Here is a 20143-nt window from a genome sequence, read left to right as displayed (position 1 = left end):
ATCAGGGACCAAACTAAATCTTGTCCAAACTAATACTACTGAGGCTAACATAAGGGTGTCAACATTAACTGTTTTCATCTGGTGAACATCACAGATTGCAATTAATTACTCAGTAATATAGGCTGTTACCCTATCTCCTTCTTCCAAAGGATTTAGACTTTAGAATAATAGAACAAGATGTAAGGTAAGAAATGAAACATGCAGAATACATTTATTACATATTCCCCTTATGATTTCTCTGCACAAAACTGTTGTAAATAAATAAATAAGGTGTATTTTAAAATCCAGTCTATTACTCACGCTCAAAAAATGTGCTCAGCCCTTAAGATGTAATAACATACAGCTAGACTACATTTTATCAACAGACAAAGTTTGCTACAGACAAATATTATACACCCTACAGTGGTTATGGTCCTGAACGTACAGTCAAATCGAGTCTGAACAAACTCGTTAACTCTCTCAAAATTCAGAGCTTATCAGATTTAAAGGCAGGGCAAGGGACTTACTGTGCGATTTAATAATTTGCAGCGCTGAGACCAAATGCGAACACCGCTCATAGGGACTAATAATAGAAACTGTTAGCCCTTAATTTCTGCCAGACTTACAGAAAAGACCTGTCAAAAATTTCTAATAGCTGTTGAAAAGAAATCTGTTACCAACCCACATCAAAGGTCCATTGAAAGAAAAGTCCTCGATATCACGGGTTCATAGTGATTTGAAGGTTTGTGAAGAATTGCTACTCCCCATGTGAGGAAAAGCAGACTACTCCACACAAGGCAACATGCTGCTTTCTGCAGAAGGCAGAGCCACAGAACGGCTGCTACACATGCACAGCACTCGGAACACTTTGAGGGTTGCACACAGCTGAATTCCTTCCCTTCCCTCGCAATTTTAAGTTTTGGTCATAAATACTTGGGAATCATTCTTGAGTAATAGCTACAAACTGAAAAAAAGGACAGCAAGGGCTTAACTTAAGTGAGATGCCACAGCCTGGTTGCACAGGGCTGGACTCCTGCAACGCTGCGCTGAGAGGAGCACAGCTGACTTGAGCACTGCTCTGACCTCCTCAGGTATCAGGAAGGGCAGAGCAACACCTCAAAGAGGGAATGGGCATACCCACACACAAAAGATTCATAAATGATTGTCCTACATTAAAATATAGCTATTTATCAAAACCAAACTAGCATCAATTTGCTTTGTATCTCAAATAGCTACCATGCAATACTATCATTTAAATTTCACATCTGGGATAACATGAAACACACAGTAAAAGACTATGCTTCTTACACATACATACTCATAGTCGCTTATAAGTGTGACTCTGTTGCAACTACAAGCTAATACCTATATCTGAAAAAATAACACTGATGTTGCAGGTGAAGCAAAACTCTTTTCTGCACCTAAACACCAATGTGTATTCTACACTGCAATCAGAAGTGCTACCTGTTTTAGCACAGTTTGGGTGCCATTGTGCAGCATGCTGCAGGGCTTTGTGAGGAAAGGCCTGGGCCTCTAAACCACAGGGCCTGGCTGAGCCCACCTGGTTTTACTTAGCAGTAAATGACCTCCCTCAAAGTTGAACGTGGCTGACCAGTTACAGGCAAGACATCTCCTTATCTCCACCCACAGCTTCTCCAGCCTCTTTTCTCCCCTCTGTCAGGTGGCTGCAGCCAGTCCACCACACATACACAGTGCGCACAGGCTGGCTGCCAAACGGTAACGTGCTGCACGGGGTGTTAGCAAGCGTAGGAGAGCCTGGTGAACTGGAAGTTACAATAGGTTTGCTGCCTAGGACAGAGGGACTGCAACAGTATTTTAAAAATCTCATATTCCCCAGCTAATGAGCTTTTAAAATTTAATTTATAGCCATTCTATTTTTCCAAATGTGTCCATGTTTAATTTTTTAAATTTTTAATAATATGCTCATTAACCTAGAAATGATTTACTTTTATCTACCTTCTCATTGCCAGTAGAAATGACTTTGATTGGGACATGAAACCACAATAATGCCACAATGAAAAATATGAACCTATTTTCAAAGTCTCTTCACACCTGTTTCCCAACATTTTAATTTATTTTTGTACTCTGCACATCATGCTTTCATCTTCATAGCGCTGTTTACTTATTACAGTTAAATAATCAGTGTCTTTATTTTCTAATCTACAGGGCTGTAGTGTTTTACTCTCTGTATATAAAGTGGAAAGGCTATCAAGTTAAGATCAGATTATTAGAGTACATTAAATATTCTGCATAATTATGGGGGCCCAGTGGAAGGTTAAGAAGGATAATGCATTACAAGTCTCATTTATCAGGGGTTATTTCTTATTACCTAAATGAAGCTTTCCTTATCTTAAATTGTATCTCACTTGAATTCTTGCTGAGCTTGAGAACTGTTGGCCCCTCTGTTTAAAATGAATATTGCTGCACTTAGCTGTGTGTCAGCCAAAGGATTTTGAAATGGAAGGACCCTCTGGAAAAAAAATAAAAATAAAAAATAGCAACAAGACCTTCACAACTAAGGACCTGGTGCTTTACTATTTGTCAAGAAATGCTGAAGCAAAATACATAAATTTAAATGATGCACCACTTTAGTGAGAATGGTAACCTGTCATATAAATTTAATCCCGGGCATTTAAGTTCATGTTCCACAGTAGCATTAAAAAAAATAGAATCCAATTAAAACTATGTTGAATTCCAAGGACATTGCAGTATTCACTCTGCTTCTGTTGTGTAAAATAAATTTAGATCTGATTTAGTGCTGAATGAAAGAAATTAGATTCTATAATGATCTATTTCCTCAGGTATTTGCAATACTATCTTAAGAAATACTGTAAAACAGACAAAGTTAGCTGAGTCAGGAGGTACAGGCTTATTTATAAAGTATATCTAACTATTGGGTAAATCATCATCAGACCAAGACATCAGTCCCCAAATCCATATGCAAAAGTGAATCTTAAACAGTTTTCAATGGGATAAAACAAAATTTAGAATCACAGAGTACAACATAATTCTGCTTTTGAAAGAAAGCCTGGCAACGGAAGGAAGAGCTGCCCATTTACTTTCTCCTGGCCTCTACAGAGTGGGTCAGAGAAAACTTGACCTGGGAGAAGACTTCTCCTTCAGTGAACCCCAGTGGGCACTCCGGGGTAGGAACACCAGCTCCATTTTACTCAATCTCTGCTATTTATAGAATTATCTTGTCTTTGTTTCTAATCTGGCGTTCCAGCAAAACACAACACTGAATTTTAGAAGCTATGCATACTAGAGCATGTTTTTATCAAGGAATTGGTCATCCTGAAACTTTGCGGCTCAGTTTATTCCCATTAGTCAACTCATTTCACAACCCAGAAACACCAACAGTGGAATGAAGTTCACAATTAAACACAACAATTAAAAACACATTGATCTTCTCTAACAGTTTTTACCAACAGCCACAATGTTTTGCTTCTCTGTATAAAAATAGTGTAATAGTTTTGTGCCGCATAGAGGAGAAAAAGATCTGTAGCTTATGAATGCCCCTACGTACCTCTCAAAGCAAGGAAATAAATACTTCTATTGGAATGCGTAGTTTCTTTTACAAGCTTGTTTTTGCTGATTGTACCATCTCTATATTATTTTAATGATGTCACAAATGCAGAAAAATCTAGAAATGGTTTTAAACTGAAGAAATGTAAGACATTTTCATATAAGTTCTAGTTTCAGATATGGTTGCATTGCTGATTTTTTCCAGGTCTCAGAGTAAGCACAGCACACTTGCATTCCAAACACACTTAGATAATAAATTGGATTATGTAGAATAATAAATGGTGCTGAAAATATTTTTGCACAACTGCTAGTGGAACGTCTCACTCAATAAACCAGGATACAAAAATATATGAAAAAATGTATTTTATTGTATTTTCATTATGAAGATTGTTTTTTTCTTATTAGGTGATTAATTTAGTCACTGTTGAAAAATTATGTTCTAATGATTGCTTTTCAATACAAATTCTCTACCATAAGTTCTGAAGAAGGCAAGTCCTTATGTAGGACTCTGTCTCCTCCTTAATTCAAACAGAGCAAAATTTCCTCAAGTTAATACCAACAACAAAAGTTCATTACAAAAGCGCTGCTTATGCACCAACTTTGAGGGGAAATACACATTCTGTATCTTCATTTCAGCATATGAAAGATTCTAGTTTTTATCATGCCCATATATTACTGCTGAAGTGAAAAGCCTCTTTTATTTAAACAAGTCTCTGTCTTTTTTCTGCAGTAACCTTTTTGGGAGTCTCAGGTCACAGGTGATATATCCTAGTGACCTGAGATTAACATCTGGTGAAAAACAGGCTACATGTCTGTTCTTCCCCCATTGAGTAGAGATTTGACAAAGAAGTGCCTTGTAGACCCTACAGATAAAAAAGCATCTCCTTTTATGTGTGAAGAACAGGGAAAAGCTCTGCTGGCAGAGCTTAGGGCTAGACACATACCAGTTCACACTATCTGAAGAAATGGTGTTTGCGAAAACCTGAATACATGCACAATGACTGGAAATCTATGGTGATGATCACATTTCAAATTTGGACAATGTGATTATGATATTTTTAAGAAATGGCCATGTTTGTTTAAGTTAAAATAGCAAACTGCATGAATAGTTGTGAAAGCTCAGTTGTATCTGAAGCAATCAACCTGGAAATCTATTAAGTGTTCTTGGTCATTGTACCTTACATCAGAAACATAGCAAAACAGAACAAATGGAACAAAACTAGTCTTACAACGCACTCAATTATTCAAGGATCCATTCACTCAAATTTGAAGGTTAAGTAGCTCCAGAAATTTGTGCACTTGAAGTAAAGCATTTCAGATGAAATAGGGTTATGTGTTTTTCTTACTTTTCTTATAATTTCTTCCATTTACTTCTTTGAAATGTACAAATAAGATGGGAACTGCAGAGAGTAAGAGAGATGACGTTCATATCCCCACTGTCTGCATTAAAAACAATTTTAGCTAAGCATGTCAGACTTTCTTGGTGTTGATTTTTCTCTTTGCTGTAGTAAAATATTCAGTATGTTCTACAATGATTTAAGGGTTGGAAAAAATCTTGGTTAGGGATTACATTTAATAAGGAAGATTTCTAATTTGATGTAAAGAAATCAGATTAGACAATTTTTAGGTTAAGCTCAGGCTTTTGCAAAACTTTCCCAAAGAAAGTTTGCACTATGATTACACACAAAAAAGCTTCAAACATTATCCTCCTACCCTGGAGACTCTTTGGTATGCATCTATAACCACTTTAGTTATCACCATGTTAGTTCAAAACTGCTACCAAAAGTAGTAGATAAAGTGGAACATTTTGAAGCACAGGAAGGTCTGTTGAATTGATTCTAATATGAATTCATATATTGCTCTGTAGTTTTGGAGTTACATAAAGCTGTCATTTTGGAAGTACTTAAAAGATATCTGGAATTTGCAATTAAACACATTCATGTACTTGAAGCATTATTATAAGGAGTATCACTCTGCCCCCCTCACATGGTCTGGATATATAGGAGATGTATGAGAGCCGTTCAGATTTATTTCCAATATCAACATGTTCCTTTCCATATACTTGCCCAAATAAATTAGAAAGGATGCATGACAAATGCAATCCGTCTGTCAAGTGCAACCCCATAAGGCCAACAACAGTGTAAGAACAAGATGCAGTTTTACATCTCTTGAGCTGTGTTCCTCAAGAACTGTGTCATTTCTGCTTATGAGGAAGACCTGAGGAGTGCTAAGACATCTCAATGCTTGTCACCTAACCCATGTTGTTAACTGCTTCCCCTATGTGTAGATGTAAATTTGATTCTAGAATGATTATTAGCACTACATTATGTTTCCCTTCAAGAAGTTCTATCACCTGCTCTCCTGCTGAAAATTATGCAGTTATATCCAATAAATCATATCAGTGATCTCATATGCAAATCAAAACAGTATGAACATCTTACCTGTTAGCAAATACCAAAGTTCATTGCTACATCAGGTTCTGTTGAACCATAAAACACACCAACATTTACTACATGGATTCCAATTTTTAAACCTTTAATAATATATTAGCCACATCCATTTTGAGGAAACCAAATGAATATAAATGTAAAGACCTGAAAGAGAATTTCAAATAGTGATTGCATGGCTAAGTACTGTAACACGTAAGATTCATATTTTATACTTACTCACTTCTTCCATCAAAAAATAAGATTTATAATTTAGAAGTTGAGTACTATTCTCAAAATATTGTGGTCTTGCATTATAAATCTGACATGGAAAATTTCTTTTTTTAAAAACACAAGTCTGTAAACACATTAGAGTCTCAAAGTCTTCAATGTGCACAATGGATAATTATGAAGATACTACAATTATGAAAATATGCAAGTACACTTGCAAGCACAGATACTCAAATTAAATTACAATATTTCATTGCAATACATTCTTTATGACAATATTTAGCTGGAGAATTATTCTAGCATTGCATAAATAGATGTAGAATGGGTCTTCCAGATTAGCACCCTTCCAAAAAAAGGTATGCTCCCCTCTTCTTCTGAGACTGAGAGTTTTGGTTTGTAATGCTACAGTAAAGCTACCTTTCAACTGAACTTACTATCAGTTCTTTCACGGTATAGCTCATATTTGAAGATATTACTCTGATGAGTGACCTTGGTACTGCTTCTTCCTTTATAAGGCATCGTACTGTTATACCTGTGGTTTTCCCAAGCTGCCTTCTACTTCATAAAGGTGCCTGCAAAGTCAAGCACTAGAGAACTACCTTGAACTCAGACAAGCTCTCTGGATTTAGCACAACTTCACTAACCAGCATCTGACTCTTTCCCATTCCTGTTTCCTGTCACATTCCTGTTCTGCCGTGCCAGCTAGACTCAGCATCAGAGCAGGAGACAGCAACACTGCAGGCCAGTCAGGGGACATGCAACTATCTGCCAGCAGGTTCCATGCTCAAGTGGGCTACATAAGAAAGCTTAATGTCTCTTTCCTCAGCCCAATCTCATGGGCTGAAGAGCAAGCCACAGGAATTCCACTGACCTTAATATATCCAGTCAGAAAAAACACCAAAAACTGTTCATCAGCAGGAATCTATGTTAATGTGTAAGTTACCACAAAATACAAGGGGCAAAGAAAAGATGAAGAGACCCTACAGAGAGTGAAGGGAGTTGGAAAAGGTACTACAGGAGTTAAATCACTCTTCTTCCAAATACTTGGAGCACATAGACACACACCGACTTCTGCAAGATACAGAATGTCCACAATTACTTGGTACCTACAAAGACAACAAAAGTGACTTTCAAGAAGGAATAAGGAAGCAGGCTCTGGCCTGGCTGTTGTCTTAACATGGTAAGATCTTCCACTGCAGAAGATGATGCTTCAAGGACAAAACATGCTGTCACTGAGTCTCACAGAAACTATCTTTTTCTTGCTTTCTCCTCTTTTTGGTGTTCATTGTACAGTGACCAGACAGTGAAAGTAAAGTGAGGCATTAAAAGCCTTAAAGAATGTAAAAGTAGGCCTGATTACTAGCTTTACTCGGTCAGCTCTGCAGGGGACATTTTAATGTCTTCTGTTAGGAGAACATCAAAAAGTAACATACATCTACTAGCTTAATTTCCTAAACATAAAATATATAGGCTTCTCAATTTCCACAGAGATAAAGAGTGTAGTCAAAGGATTTATAAGTTTTTTGTTTGTTTGTTTTTTGCCTGTAACAATTTGTCTGTAATAATAGTAGCCTGATAAACGCAACTTACTCTGTGCCTCTAAAGCCTTATGACAGGAAACACATTTTCTGAAAAGTGCACATTTTAGAAACATTAATAGATTTGAAGACAACTTATTTTTCAAAGCACCACCAAAGACAGCTCAGCAATTACCGTGTTGAAAACCGAAGTCTGATGACAATTAAGCAGAACACCAGATGTACAAAATGACATTGTACTCCAGAAGTCATTCAGCAGCACAGTCAGATTTGAATACTTTCCATAAGAAAACCATACAAGAACTGTGAAGAACGCGCAAAACTTTGACATTTAATGGTACAAAACTCCTAAATGACTTGTGGCCAAATTTTAAAATTCAGAGCAACTGAACTCCAGGGCAGAATCTATCAACACTACAAACATCAAGAGACTTTCCAAGTGTGTTTCAGCAACAGTTCAAAGCTATAAATTCCACACCCCAGTAAAGTGTTCATCAAAGGTAGAATGGAACAGCCTTTAAGATGCAATCACTTCTAGTTTTCAGTGTTAATGATATAAGTTTCTATTGGTGCTCTATTTGAACAGTAGCACATTTTGTCTTTGCAAGCCCCAGGAGTGTTTATATGACAATACCAGACTTCCAAATCATCAAAGACTGTAGAAAATCCTAAATTGCAAGCTAGAAACACGCATATACTTTCTGCCACCCAAAAATTAAGGAAAACTACAGCGAGAAATGAGGCATCACTAACGGCGCGATGAGTGATGCATCTTGAGAACTTCCCCTTAAAGCAGGTTGCATATCTAAATCAGACTTACATAGGGGCAGTAACTCAACCAACACTGGATTATTAATGACAGAAAGATATTAGACAAGAAAATATTCTAACAGGGATAAACTCCCACCAAGCAATATGAGGGCTTGAAAGGCTTCTAGCAGCCCAACTCTATTTGTCTGTTGCAATTGCCAATTTGGTAATGAACTGTTAAACACTGATAATTCATCCCAGAAGTGGAACTGTATAAAGCTTTACTACAACTTTACTACTTTCCAGCCATAAGTAAATAAAACACTTTTGGTCCATTAAATATCCTTATCTGAGGAAGTACAGAGAACTAATCCTCTCTTTGATCTCTGACAGATGCCAATACCAGCAGAAAATCTGAAGTGGGATGCACATTAAAGAAAATCCCTCTTGAGAAAAGTGTTATAACTAGCCCAGGCAAGCGTGCCAGGTGCAGAAGCCCATTGTAAAGACTTGAAGAACTAAATGGATGTTAAGAAATGGATGCAAGGAAAGTAATGTTAGCCATCTTAATACGGATGATCCCCTCAAGAAATTAAAGAAAACAACTTTTTTTTCTCCCCTAACAGAAAAGAGACGACTTTCAATGAATAACGATCCATATATTCAGACTTGCTGTCAAAAATGAGTGCATCAAAATGTGATCTCACTCCTCAGAGCAGTAACAGAAAGTTACTCTCATTATTTCTAACAAATAGCTTCAATAACTTGATATCTCGAAGAAAGATATCCTAAGATGCAGGAATGTTGATTACAGGAATAAATAAATATATGAAGAATACATTTGGGCAAGAACTCCTATTCCTATGTTATTCTTCCCTGCTGAAAATGCTGTCTGTTTTTACCAAGATCTTGAAATAAGCCACCACTGAACTTGAATTTGAATATTCTCATTGAAAACATTGTGATGAGAATACTTGTGCCTAAATAGACACACTGAAATGGAATATTAAGTATGTACAAACAGAAGTCCACATTAGTTAAAATTTTTTTATGACAATTTTTTTGCCATTAAATTGTTAGATCTGATATGAATTAATGTGATTATGAGCACCATGACAGCTGAAAAGTTTAAAAAAAGTCCTAAGACTGGCCAACCTATATTTGCTGTGATTATGAGTTATGAAGTAACTTGGGCTTTATGTCATGTTAGAATGCAGTATTTCTGAGCTACAAATCTTGGCTGACTCCTAATGGAAGATGCTACAGAAAGCTTAACAAACATTAAGAGGAAGATCAACATTGTCAGACAACACACTGCAGTTGTTTAGTGAATTTCATCCATGAAGCATCTTTATGTACAGCAGCTAAGCCATTCAAGATGAGGATAGAGATTCAAGGGAACAGTCCTTATGGTACATCTAGCCTATGTCATTAGTAAATACTTTTATGAATTCTAAATTCACATAAAATAGTGACACATAAAATCAAACACCCTTCAATTCTCCAAGATCATCTTAATCTGATTTAATAATTTAAATATAAGTAAATAAAAATTATCTTGAATTTATTTTTATTCAAGCAACCAATTCAAAGTTCAGGACTTTGTGGGTTTTCCTCTGTCGAGAGAGAAAAAAAAACAACACAATCACAGAATCTTAGGGGCTGGACCTCTGGAGTTCCTCCAGCCTGTCCCTCCTGCTAAAGCAAGCTCCCTAAAACAGGTTACACAGGAAAGTCTTCAGAAAGATTTTGAACATCCCCAGAGAAAGAGACTCCACAGTCTCTCTGGGCAGCCTGTTCCAGTGTTCTGTCACCCTCAAATGAACAACTTTTTCCTCACGTTTGTATGGAAATTCTTATGTTTGATTTTATGCCTGTTGCCCTTTGCTCTGCTGCTGGACACTGAGAAGAGTCTGGCCCCATCCATTTGACTCCCACTCATTAGATATTTATATGTATTGAGAAGATCCTCTCTGTCTTTTCTTCTCCAGACTGAACAACCCCAGGTCTCTCAGCCCTTCCTCATACAGGAGATGCTCCAGGCCCCACATCATCTTTGTAGACCTCCACTGGACTTTTTCTAAGAAAGTTCTCTGTCTTTCTTGAACTGAGGAGCCCAGAACCAGACACAGTACTCAAGATGTGGCTTCACCAGAGCAGAGTAGAGGGGGAGAACCACTTTGCTTACCCTGTTGACCACACTGCTTTTAACACACTCCAGGATACCACTGACCTTCTTGATTACAAGGGTGCACTGCTGGCTCGTGGCAACCATTGTTTGCCAGAACACCCAGATACTAGTGCACAGAGTTCCTCTCCATCAGGTCAGTTCCTAACCTTTACTGATACAGTTATTTCTTCCCAGATGCAAGGCTTTACACTTACTCTAATTGAACAGCATCAGGTTCCCCACTACCCAGCTCTCCAGCCTGCTTGTTTAATGGCAGCGCAACCTCCTAGTGTGTCAGCCACTCCTTCCAGATTTTTACCAACAGGAAAATTGCTGAGGGTGCATACTATCCATCACCCAGGTCATTGATGGAGGTCATTGATGGAGGTGGAACACAGCTATTTACAGGCCTCCAACTAGACTCTGTGCCACTGATCACAACCTTCTGAGGTTCTTTGTTCTTTTTACACACGCACTCTAAAATTTTATGGCAACAACATTTTTCAGAATTCAGGCTTCTGCTGGTTCACTTGTGTCTGCAATAACTTTTCACATTCAGTCTTTTCTATTTGCACATCTAATCAATCTTCTTTCTTGTCAGATTCCTACTGAAATATATGTTTTCATTTTGGACTGTGAAGTGCACCTGAGCTTGGAAGTAAAACCAAAATCAGTTAGTAATAAAGGCATTGATCTTTCTTTGCAAGCGTCTTACAAAAACAAACAAACAAAAAAACAGTAGCTAAAGTAACCTCAACAGCACTTTCTTTTTTATCAAAACCATATCACCACAAATAAAATATAATATTCTAAATTTTAAACCCACAGAAAATCCATGTGAAGCTTTGAGGTTAGTACATTAGCATAGTTATGAAGCAGATGTCAATTCAACAATTACTAAGTTAATTGTAATTTTTAATTTAACGCACTATAACTTCCAGCAAATACTATATAGCCTTGAATGGATAGAACAACCAGTTATGGAAGAATTGCAAACATGTCCTAATTACTGTTGAAATCCATATACATTAAATATTGAGGATCTGCTCCTTTCTAACTTTGGTCAGCTCTCACACCTCTGCTTTACTCATAATTATATTTTATTTAAACTGAATGGATTTAGAAATCTTTAGACTATTACACTATGGCCATACTAAGATGGACTAAAGCCCACTTATTCCAGTATCTCCAGTCCAGCAGCACCCAACAAGCTACATTTGCAAAGGAAGATGAGAAAAAGAACACTAGACTTGAGAAGGGTCACTGTTTAACCTCCCGGGCTCCACCAGAGCTCAGAAACTTCCTAAGCTAGAGGTACTTTCATTGCATTACAGTAAAACTAGAATTGCCAAAATCCAGCCCAGAGCTAAATTCTGCATTTAATGGTCTAACCTTCAGAGCCATTCCATAAAGAGGAAAAAAAAAAAACCCAACACTTGTACACATGTTTATTCACTTCCCGTGAATAAAGTGTGGCAGCTGTAATAAAAAAAAAAAAGTACCTCTTTCACTGAAATAATTCCATTTTAATAAAATCTTTGGAGAATTTCAAGGTATGTAATGTGATTTTTCTTAAAGTGAAAAGCCACAAGTCAGTCATTCTGCCATGTAAGTGTGTAAATACATTCTCCCAGCTCCATTGGTCCATAAAAGTCTTCTGCAAATATACGTAAATAGATATAGTTCACCTCTAAAAATGTGCGTAAATATAGTTCACCTCTAAAAATGTGCGTAAATACTGTTCTACTGTGTTATCTCTTCACATTTGCTGTTACCTTTCATAAATACTGTTATTCTTTTGAATTTTTGGCTCATAATTCTCTAATCTACTTTATAGAATTGACTGTATTTAGGTTGGTTCAATGCCTTATTCCTTATCAGTGCTTACAGCCATGGAAGTCCTAAGTCAGGACCCCATATTTTACTTAATTTCAGTTGATACTCTACTTCTTGGGGCTTTGTGCGCTTCAAACCATCAACTGCTCCTAGATCACCACCTTTTCAACTATTATTTCTTTATTCTTTCCTTCAGTGCTGCAAATGCTTTACTGTTACTTTTCCTTGAGCTCTTGAAGATAACGGCCCATCTTGAATTACTCAGTGAAGGACAGGACTGGCAAGAGATTATTTTAATGCTGTTATGTTAACAACAGTTTTTGAGATTAAGGGGCTGTCAGAAAGTTATCCTGTATGGGTTTAGTCAGGGATAGCATTCAGAGGTTATTCTGATCTAACAACTGCAAGAAGTCTTTGACAACTCCTTTAATACTCAGTTTAGTGATGGAAAAAGAACTGGGGAGAACTCAATTTCTATTTATCGGTAGAGTTTTAACTGTCTTACTTCCATTCTTCGCTTTGTTTTGAGCAGCAAGTATTTTCAATTAACGCAGTGCTTTGATGCATCAGGAATTCCTTCAGAGCAAACAGAAATCAGTGAAACCTGCAGGATGTTTCCTGGTAGATTATGAAATGGACTATATGAACACTGAGAAAACTCAAGTGCAGTTGTCAACAGCATCATGATTATTTAAGAGCATAGAGGGGTTACTTAAGGACATCACATCAGAGGGACAAGATGAAAGCACAGAATTCATCTAGAAAGACCTAGGGAAGAACAAATGTGGGTTGGTCTTAAAAGTAAGAAAACATCTTTCACAAAGCTGAAGTCATAAGGAAACCCAGACAGGATCAAATTCTAGTAGATTTAATATGGAAGTAGAGACAGGCCAAAAATATTTGACCCAGAGTCTGTGGGTACGGTACAAGTATTAAAAAAGCCTTGGAAAACAAGGTAATATGACAAAAGCTAGGGTATAAGTTTGGTAAAACTCAAGGAAAGATGAAGAGGATAACCACAAAGAAATGGACTAGCTTCCACACAAGTCATGATTACACAGCTAGAGTCACTCAGAATTTAAGAAAAAGTAGAGGGCGATGCAATAGACATTAGACAGTAGAACATGAGTGGCCTGGATAGGCACTCACATCTTTTCTTCCTTAAGTCATTGAGCAATGAAAGGGCAAAAAAAATTGACAGATTGTAGGTTCAAAACAAGCAGGAGAAGATTCTTCACACCATGGTATCAAAACTGTGTAATAGCTTGCCACAGGATACTACATGCAGACACTACATCTAACGAGGCTGAAAGGCAAGCTGTATCATTTATCAAATAAAAACCTGTTGAAGTTTGTTAAGAATACAGAGACCACCTCCAGCTCACAAAGTTCCTCACACAATTAGTTGCTGGAGAGAGTAATCTGGGGAAACATCACTTGCTGCTTGGTCTGGTTTACTAAGCTTTCTTGAGCAGTTGCTTCAGGCAGCCATAAAACAGGACACTGAGATAAATGGCCCATTTCTTATGCTGTGCTTTTATGTGCCAGGCTAATCTAAGAGCAACAGTGAATTTGTATTAAATAACACAGGGTGTTTTATGCAGATAGTTCACATGCTTCTTCGAAGCATGGAATCCATACATAACATGAGAAACTTTCCTCCTCACTTTCAGTGAACGAATCTCTTCATTTTGTGTTATCTGACAGAAAGCAGATGCAACTAGAGCAACTGGGAGGAAGAAAAGATGAATGTTTTATGTGACTTTAAAGGTTGACCTGGACCTTATCGCAAATTCCAATGTTTTACTAAAAAAAAAAACCTTAAGCCTAGTTACTAGAATGTATGCAGCCTGTTTTTAATCCATTTTTTTCCCAGCAAGTCTTAAGGTGTTACCTCTAGCAGTTGATTCAGCTGAGTATTTCTGTCAGCTCAGGTCACAGCAGTGAGGCAAGAAGTCAAGTTGTCAGACACTTTGGCACAGAGAATTCCACATTTGTAAGTCATCGGTAACTACAGTGCCTACACACATGCTCAAGACCTGTAACCCACGTGTACTAAATATCGTGTTTTAAGTTTCAGCTTCAATAAAATTCCATCTTTGTTTTCCTTCAGAGTAAAGAAAAAAAGGTGAATGAGTATTTAACTTTTTTTCTTTTTGCCTTCCAAAATAATAGAATTAAAGACATTAGCAGCTAAAAGAATCTGACAATACTGGAACTTTCTGAAATGAAGTTTTGCATATCTCACTTGGCAGCTGGCAGCAGAATATGACAAATGAGAATTCTCACTCCAAGCCGCTGACTGCCAGTCATGAGTTATCTTATTCCTTGCAGTGAGAATAGGCCACAGAAAAAAAAAAAATATATATATATATATATATACGAGCAAATAGACACGACATATGAGAAAGAGACTGGAAAGAAAAAAATTAGAAAAGAAAAAAAATCAGATAATGAATGCAGTGGCACTTGTATGCTTGGTGCTTTATATAGCACTGAGAACTCTCGTGTCACATCATCACAGGCGCTGATGAAGGTTACACAAAATTAAAATCATGGGCTTTGCTATAGGCACATTTTAATTTGTTCTTCAGCTTATTTGAAGTGTGCCAACATTTAATTGTTCATTCAGAGGAAGTCATGACTAACTGCTCATTATAACACAGGGCCTTTAGCTAAGCTGAGTGACAACTACCAGATGATCTTCTCATTGACTACAGAACACGTTCTGGCCAAATAAACACTTTTTCAAACCGAACTGTACACTACGCTTCCTCAAAGGAAGAGTTCAAGTGAGAAACAATGCCTATTTGTTTATTTTCTGTATGCATGTTCAATGACTTCAATTTGTTTTGCATTTCATCTTACCTACTGTTGACTTTTTTGCCCCCTCATTAAAAGCCTCCTCAATTCCAGTCTTGTAAATACCCACAAACCATTGATTTGTTCTTAGATTTCAAGTATTCACACACAAATTCTACTAGCCTCACATCATCAGCTGGAAATGGGAATCAACAGAAAGGCTAGGCCACATTGCAACAACTTCAGAAGATGATTTCCTTAACGTAAAACATTGCAGATGCTATCAGAGAGAAATGATTGGAGGACTAACATAAATATTGTTTTCCTCATCTTCCCCAGCACCGTGCCACTGTTTATCATTTCATAGGGCCTGCATCTCCTCTGGCAGAAAAGCAGACAGAAAAGCAGGCTGCTAGGGGCCAATGCTTCCACGGTGCAGCTTTTAAGTATTAACCCTAATTACTTCAAAAGAGGAGTGCCAGAAAAGAGCAGACATTGTGGCTTTTCTTAGCTGTGCATGTTCCCCTACATCCTTCTGAGCTTCGGCAGAGAGTCAGCCTGGCTCTAGGTATCTTGAAACACCTGTGCTCAATGTTTTCATCCTATAAATGTGTAGATATTTCTATGGTTAGTTCCACTGAAGTTTGAAGAAGCAACAGATAAAGAAACAGTCGCACCACCACCTATCGGTGAGAATAGGTAATTATAAAAGTTATTAATTCATATTAGGTCATGTAAATTTAGATTTGTTAATATTTCATGCTTTAGGGCAGATATTTTTTATTCAGAAAGAAGGGCGAGTACAGTTAACATTAAATAAAGTTCTGAAACACAAACGTGGCTTGTGAAAAAAGCAGAATGCTGTGGGATATAAGTGCTGAAGCTTCATATAATCTTTTTGAGCAACAGTAATGAAATCTGTAGCAGGATACTACATACCTATGGTTTCTTAGGCAGTTTTAAGATTATATTACTTGGAAGTACTTAAAGTTTAGAAACCTTTAAAACGTTGCTTTTTACCACAGACTACTGCAATTACAATTCCTGAATAAGATTTATGACTTTTCAGGCATTTCACAATAGAGAACAGGAAATTCTCAGAATATGAGATTTTAGAAACAGGAAGAAAAAAACCCATAACAATAGATGACATCTGTCAACTTTGTAATGTCAAGCAGTTGGGAGGATTTTACTAAGATTCACTCCAATATCATTTAAAAATAATCTTGTGGCTGATTACTTTTACCTCCTTAGATTATAGAGCTCAGATAGTCTTACTGAGTCTTAAAGATTCCACATGTGGTGCAGTACTAGCCCTCGTCATACATAGAATTTTTTCTGGATTAAAAGAATACAAGGTTGGGTTTTTGTTGTTGTTTTTTTTTTTTTGTTTTCAGTGACACCATTGTCTCCCGCTTATCTTTCTCCTCATCTGACAGTGCGCTTAAGAGAAGAAACTCCACAGGTTAAGAGACATCCCAGGACTGTGTTGATCACTTCAGCATACTATCCTGCAGCATGCATTATCTATTTAGGTAAAAACTAGATTTTGCTAAATGCCATTTCCTGAGAAGAGGGACTTGTCCAGTATTTCTTAACGAGTTGAGTTATAATGTAAACATTTTAAAACAGCAAAGTGAAAAGCTGATGCTTCTTGACTGACAACTGAAGTGTAATGTTTGGAGATATTCCTAAATAAGATGGAAGAAGAGGTCTTTGAAACAGATTCTTCCAGTAAGAAGAAGAATAAATCCTGAGACAGCACACTTACCTAGACACGCACCAATTCACTGCTGCAGCTAAGTGAAGAGATGCTTGTAAGTATTGTTGTGAAAGATTAGTTCATTTTCTCCATCATTAATAAATAACAACTTCCTTAGAAGCATTTCAATAAAGACATTCTGATGATACTTGCCTAGCACCCAGTTGCTTAGAGCAAAAAATGCTGCTGCCTATGAAAGCCTTGGTAGGCTTTCCGGTATCTGGTGACACTTGTAGACATTATCATTGTGGAAAAAATGCATAAGAAGATTTTGGATAAAGGAACAGAAAAAACACTGGAGCTGTTTATGATCACTAGCACTATAACAGAGATAGCTTTAAGGCATATAACTTGGATAACTTTTGCCACAGTAAATCAGTGTCCTCTAGAAAAAAAGGATTTTAAAGAGGAAAGAGCAAGACATTGGATTCCTAAGACCATTCTCAAACACTTCTATTTCCATCATGAATCCAAATACTGACAACTGTATCCAGCTGAAGAACATTAAGATTCCAGGGTTATGTGAACATATGGTTATATCTATTAACTATGGTACTGGCACAGTTTAAAAACAGCCGCTACAGAAGCGTTCAGATTTTCTTGGATATCAGCCACTTTAAAAAGCCCAGAAGACACAAGAACAGCCTGATGGCCATTAAGCATGCAGAAGTGGATTTCTGATGACAAGTTAGCCACCGATCTTGGGTCTTTATGAAAGAGAGGAGCTTTCACAAAAGCTTCAGAACTCCTAGTTTGAGAGCCCTACTTCTTCATAAGGTGGTGGTTATAAATCCCACGCTTCTCAGTACGCAAACACTTAGTTGACTGTAGAAGATTAAGATGCATCCAGATCAGTGTCAGGTCTCCACAAGTAGTCAGGTCAAAATAACAGCACACATACTACACGATACTTCTCCTCAGTGCATGTCAGTCCAAAATGTTTTCAGTCCAGAAGTTCTGAGTCGTGTGTTTTTCAAAAGTTTGGTAATTCACAGTAAAGCTCACATTTGAGTTCTAATAAACTCCAGCATTAAGTTTTGTCTAACCACTGCTGAGTAACGAGTGACCACTTACACTGACCTTGGTTCCAAGTGATCATAGGTTAAAGCACAACATTTCACATACAAAGTTGGGATCTCACCCCCATCATTTCACATATATCTGCAGTGAAATTTAATTGCTGTTTTATTGTTCAGTCTCACATCCCATCAGTCCTAACAGGGACATGCAGGAAACAGTCAGCTTCACTGATGTGGTCTCATCACTGAGGAAGTCCTCCATCACCACCCCTAAAGCAACTTGCTTTTGCAGTTGCATACAAATATTTTTCTCAGAAATGCAAACCTCAGCATCCACTGCCTGCACCCCTGCCTTTACCGACAAACCAACCAACCACACAACTGTGCCTCACACACAGGTTTATATATCCTAATCAATCAGGCTGATTTTAATTAATCCTAATTGTCCTATTAAGGTTCCTGGCTAACAACAACACAGCAAAAAGGATTCCCTATGCAGCCTAATTGACTTAATCAGCTCCTTAATAATCTTTCTTCAGGCCTTTAAAATGAACTAACCTCTAGTTCATTTTAATAAGTATATTGAAGAGGAAGATATAGCTAACTTCTTGATTGTAGGAGTCAGATTCCATCATGGCAATAAAGACTGTGTTAGGAAACAGATAGGTCAGGCTCTATAAATAGAGAAAGACTACACTAGAAAGATGGGACCAATTTTCTCCAAGTGCATATAAGCAATGGAGAGAATTTAAAAAATTCCAGCTGCATTTTCTCAAAGGAAAATCTGGATTTGTAATCTTAAACTACATTTGCCCTTGACGACACTTCTTCAGTCTTATTAAAAATATTCTAAGTATCAATATAGTCATGAGTTAAAAACCCTAAAAAAAATCGAAAGATCCCAAGTTGAACTAATGCATGAAAAATAGCAAACAACTTTTAGAACATTTTTAGTGCTGAACTTATGTCATTTTATACATTTAAGCTGTGGGTAGAGATTTACAGGTTTTGGGGGACATAAAGCAAGCTAAACACATGTGATTTGGTTCTGAAAATGAATTGTATCCTACTTTGCAAGAACAAAAAATGCTCATATTTTCAATGTTTTTGTGCGCACTAAAGTCACATCAGCTTTCAGAAATCCTCGTTGTGTATCATATTTATAATTCATCCCCATTACTCTAATTTGTGGAGCAGCTGATGTATGCCTGGCATTGTACTGACAAAAGACACAAAAGGTTCCAGTCCTCAGAAGTTTGTAAACAAGAGTTTAGGTCAAGATTTATTTATTTTACAACCACTAAGTGTTGAAAAATGCAGATGAATCTCAGCAGGATTTTCAGAATTGCCTGCTTTTCTCTTTTTCTTTAAATTATTTTTGAACTTTTTATACAGCTTTCTAAGCAGCAAACGTGAGATACATGCCCTCCACTAGCTGTATGATGCATGTAGTACATGCAAATGAGACTTGATATTTTCTCATTATTTCACTGAAGATAACAAAATGAACACAGCTTTAGTAAATGTGAATCAAAATGAAATTCTTAGTCTGGGGAACTGTAGCACAAGGTTTTGCTTCTCACTGTAGTAAATATTTATTCATATAAGTAATCATTAGTACACCTGTAACAGGTGCAAGCCAAAGTAATGAAAGGTCATTTGCAAAAGCAATGTGTATTATTTTCTTTTGGCCTTCTAATTTATTAAATATTTTAAATTAGATTTACTAGATTTGTCTGCATTAAATTCTGCATTATTAGTGAGGAAAAAAGGAAAACCAAAACCACAACAAAATCCGTGTTTCAGTTATTTGCCAAAACAACAAGATTATTTTGGTCATTCAGAAGAGAAATCACATTTTCTTTCTGTCAACAATCAGGTTACAAGATTTACTTTCTCAGTAAAACCAACATAATAGAAAACATAACAAAAATGCAGAATGCAGTCCATTCTAGCAGACCATGTTATCCACAAACCACACAGCATGCAAATTGTACATTAGTGTTCCTGTTATGACATCAGTGTATCTTCAGAGGATCTTAGTTTGTTACACCTTGAAATAAAGGGTAATTTATTAGCCCCTA

The 20143-nt window shown here is 36.9% G+C and overlaps 1 protein-coding gene across 3 annotated transcripts in view; it reads right to left on the bottom strand.

Annotated features, from left to right (window-relative positions):
• The window catches only part of TENM1 (teneurin transmembrane protein 1), an 846851-nt gene that overhangs the window by 557802 nt on the left and 268906 nt on the right, over positions 1-20143 (bottom strand). The window lies entirely within an intron of this gene.

Source organism: Gallus gallus, chromosome 4, assembly GCF_016699485.2.
Source record: "Gallus gallus isolate bGalGal1 chromosome 4, bGalGal1.mat.broiler.GRCg7b, whole genome shotgun sequence".
Taxonomy (NCBI): Eukaryota; Metazoa; Chordata; class Aves; order Galliformes; family Phasianidae; genus Gallus; species Gallus gallus.
Note: the sequence above shows the minus strand (reverse complement) of the source record. Positions and strands in the feature narration are given on the sequence as shown.